The 4,094-nt window shown below is 37.2% G+C and overlaps 1 pseudogene; it reads left to right on the top strand.

Annotated features, from left to right (window-relative positions):
* Nucleotides 1-1,984: 1,984 nt before the first annotated feature.
* LOC144227333 (U2 spliceosomal RNA) lies at nucleotides 1,985-2,090 on the top strand (annotated as a pseudogene).
* The last annotated feature ends 2,004 nt before the right edge of the window (nucleotides 2,091-4,094 follow it).

The following is a 4,094-nucleotide window of genomic DNA, read 5'->3' as shown; positions in this document are numbered from 1 at the left end:
TGTATCATACACACACCCAAATAGCTATCATCTCAAAATGTCTTGCTCCAAATTACTGCATCTTCTTTTAGAAACCATATTGTGTTCTGGGGGTTGGAGAGGAGTACAACAAATGCTAATAGGCAATACAAGTATTTTTTGAAATAAAATGTCATAATTTCTTTTCAAATGCCTTTTTGTATTTATGTTCTCTAGACTTGTAAACACACTGTGTATAGGAAACATGTTTGACTTATGCTCATTCCCAGTATGCAATCCAAGGCTGGCCCATAACAGAAGCTCAATAAATATTTGTCAGAACAATGAATAGTGAAGAAATTAATGTAGGCAGTGAATACATTAGCGTACTGTAAAGTAATATAAACACAAACATGAGAGTATTTTCAGTCTGTAAGGAAGAAATCTCTCTGGAATTCTACAGAACTGAATTGTTAAAGTTCACTTCTCCATTTCCTGCAGGCACAGGAAGATAATGTCAAAAACAGTCACATTAACCAATACAGTAGTATACAAATCACTGCCCTTAAAGTTTTTATACCAAAACTCAAAAAACTCCCAAATCACAAGCTCGTATTGATTTGACCTTGCATTTGAATAACTCACTAGAGTTTGTAAAGCTCTGTTAATACATGATCTCATTACCCTTCATAACCACCTTGCAAAGAAATTAGGACGGGCCCATACTCCCATCAGCCCAGGCACTTACACAATCGTGAGCTCCAGAGAGTTTGAACCTAAAAAAAAAAAAAATCATTTTCAAGTACATGGGAATTGGGTACTTCATTAGGCTACTGCAGTCAGAAATCTCAAAAACAGAAGAGGCAGATCAAATTATTCTGTCGAAGGGCGCCTGAGTGGCTCAGTCAGTTGAGCGGAGGACTTCAGCTCAGGTCATGATCTCACTGTTCATGGGTTCGAGCCCCATACCAGGCTCTGTACTGAAGGCTCAGAGCCTAGAGCCTGCTACAGATTCTGTGTCTCTCTCTGTCTCTGCCCCTCCCCTGCTTGTACTCTGCTTCTCTCTCTCTCAAAAATAAACATTAAAAACAATTTTTAATTATTCTGTCCACCGCATCTTATATAAAAATGATGTTGGCTCTAAAGATTAAATTATATACCCAACAGCCAGTGAGCACCAGGCCAGTGACTGAAGTTCAAATTATTTTTCTGTTCAACCTGCATAGTTGAAAGTGATCTGCTAGAATTATTTAATCCAGTAATGAAATTGCTGACCTTCAGTTCCTTGAAGTCATTGATAAAAGTTTTTGGCTATTTTGTGTCCTCTTTCTCTATGTCTCTCTCACATTAGGGAATTCCTTATAGGCCCATGCCCTCAGTTTTCCTCTACTTCCCATAACTTTTGAAAAGCAATTCAGGGGTGCCTGGGTGGCTCAGTGGGTTAAGTGTCCAACTTCGGCTCAGGTCATGATCTCATGGTTCGTGGGTTCGAGCCCCGCATCGGGCTCTGTGCTGGCAGTCAGCTGAAAGCCTGCAGCCTGTTTTGGATTCTGTGTCTCCCTCTCTCTCTGACCCTCCCCTGCTCATGCTGTCTCTCTCTCTCTCAGAAATAAATAAAAACATTAAAAAAATTAAAAAAAAAGAAAAGCAATCTAATAAACTCATTCACTAGCTTTCCAGGAATAAAAGCCTTCTTTTGTCATATTTGCCAGTTTCTGTGATATAAACACTCCTTCCATTGTTGATTTCAAGGATGGATGTTTTTAACAAGAAGATTACAAAATTTCTGAAAATTTAACAACTAGTGACTAAATCAAGGATGAAGATTATTTATTGCCCTTCTGAAAGACATTCTCAAAGCAATGCTACTCCCCAAAGTATACCCCACCCCCAGCTTCCTAAAGTATGGAGTATCACCTCACCTGGAAAACTTTTGGAAACATAAATTCTTGAGCCCCACCTCAAACTTGAATTATAAACCTTGATTGTGAGGCTCAGGAATCTCTATTTTAATAAGCACTGAGGTATCGCTTCTCGGCCTTTTGGCTAAGATCAAGTGTAGTATCTGTTCTTATCAGTTTAATAAGCACTGAGGTCATTCTTGTGTATTTTAAGTTTAAGAAGCACTTTATTAGTTTGCTAGGGCTGCCATAACAAAGTATACCATAGATTAGGCAGCTTAAAATAAAGAATGTATGTCCTCACAGATCTGGAAGCTGGAAGGCCATGATCAAGGTATCAGCCAGTTTGGTTCCATTCTGATGTCTCTTTCCGTGGCTTGTACATGGCTGCCTTCTCCCTTTGTCTTCACAGTGTCTTTTCTCAGATTATGTCTGTATCCTAATCTTTTCTCATAAGGACAATAGTCATATTGTATTAAGGTTTACACCAATGAACTCATTTAACTTTAATTACTTCCCACATTCAGAGGCACTGGGGCTTAGTAATTCAACATATGAATCCGGGGGACAAAATTCAACCCTTAAGTGTGTCCAATAAATATTCATTAAAATATTTGTTTCCATTAGTGAAAGAATGAATAACAATAATTCAGGAGGGAGATACAGAACCAATTTATTGAAAGGCTAGGATCCACAATGCTAATCTAATTACTCCAGAATATGGGCTTCATCTATTTAGTTAGCAGGCAGAGAATGGTATTTGCTATCAAAAGCACTCAGTAGTTACATGAAAAAGTTGCACCATCAAGTGGCCTTGGTTTTGATTAACTAGTCTGTTTGCTATTTTTATGAAGTCTAGAGTTGGATACACTGCTTAGGACACTTGAGCTGGGCAGGTCTAACTGATACTTGTCATCATTTTAGCACTCAAATTCAGTAAGATAAGGTAATCTGACTCCATTACAAAATGGTGGATGAAGAGGGTCCCTTTCTGTTGCTGTTCTTCCTTTTATACAATCAGGTATTCACAACTGTTTCCGAAGACCCATACATACCCACTCACACAAATACATAAACTAAAAGTGGGACGACAATATATTCTTTCTTTTGTGATATAATGAAGTCTGCTATTTAGGGTTACTCAATTATTAAACTCCAATTTTGGAATATTTACTAATTCTCCTTTATCAAATTCATTAAAATGTGTCCATAGGGGCCTTGGGGTGCTTTACTCTAAAAGACACAGTGCTGTAACAATGCTTATACATAGTATCACATTGGGAATCTCACATTTTAAAACTGTTCATGATAAAATTATATTCTTAAACTTTTCCAGCATATTCTTCAAAATTTTTGTTGGGAACATATATTGAATTCTTGCATGTAGAGAATCATTCTGAGTCTTGCTGCCATTCATATCATGAATATTTTTATGTTTTATATGTGAGAAGGGCACATGTAAAAGGAACCATTTATTTTAAAAAATTAAGGTAAAAGTAGTAAATGTCACTCAATGATCCCAAACTTTGTCAGGTGGCTTCAAAGAGAAAAAAATAACACATCATCATTAGCAAACTCCCCAGGCAGAAGCTCTGACATATCGCCTTTGATTAAATCTAAAGTATCACATGTTTTTTGTAACTAGATCTGACAGATAGTTCCCATGGCATATCAACCCAAAACTATTCAAATACTGCTTGCAGTGCAACTTGCTTTTCTGTATTTAGGGAACCAGTTTTCTCAAAGAAGAAAGAGAAAAGGTTTTCTGACTCTCCCTAGGAATTTCTGAAAAAAGGACCATAGTATCCCAGAGGTGAAAGGGACACTGGTGTTTGCATGGTTCAATTTTCCATATAGTTGGGAAATCCTTCTACTCTAGCCCTAACAAACTGCCACAAACCTTTGCTTGTGTACTTCCCACGATAATGAACCTGGTGCCTTTGTAGGATCCTACTGGCCATATTCTGCACTATAGGGCATCACTAAGTTGCTGACTTTCACAGAGTATAAGTCAGATGCTTGACTTTTACTCTTAGAACCTTTTAATTCTTCTCTTTCAAGTTAGAAAAACAATCACCAAATACTCTCCAATTAACGTTTGAATGTCTCTTTACCCTCAATACGGATACATATTTATGATGCAGTAATTAAAAAATTAAAATTAAAACATAACAAAAAAATCCTTCCTTGAGCCTGCACTTTGTCAGGCTGTTGCCTTAACTCTCTTCTTCCATA

This window comes from Crocuta crocuta, unplaced genomic scaffold (assembly GCF_008692635.1).
Source record: "Crocuta crocuta isolate KB4526 unplaced genomic scaffold, BGI_CrCroc_1.0 scaffold223, whole genome shotgun sequence".
NCBI classification, from domain to species: Eukaryota; Metazoa; Chordata; class Mammalia; order Carnivora; family Hyaenidae; genus Crocuta; species Crocuta crocuta.
Note: the sequence above shows the minus strand (reverse complement) of the source record. Positions and strands in the feature narration are given on the sequence as shown.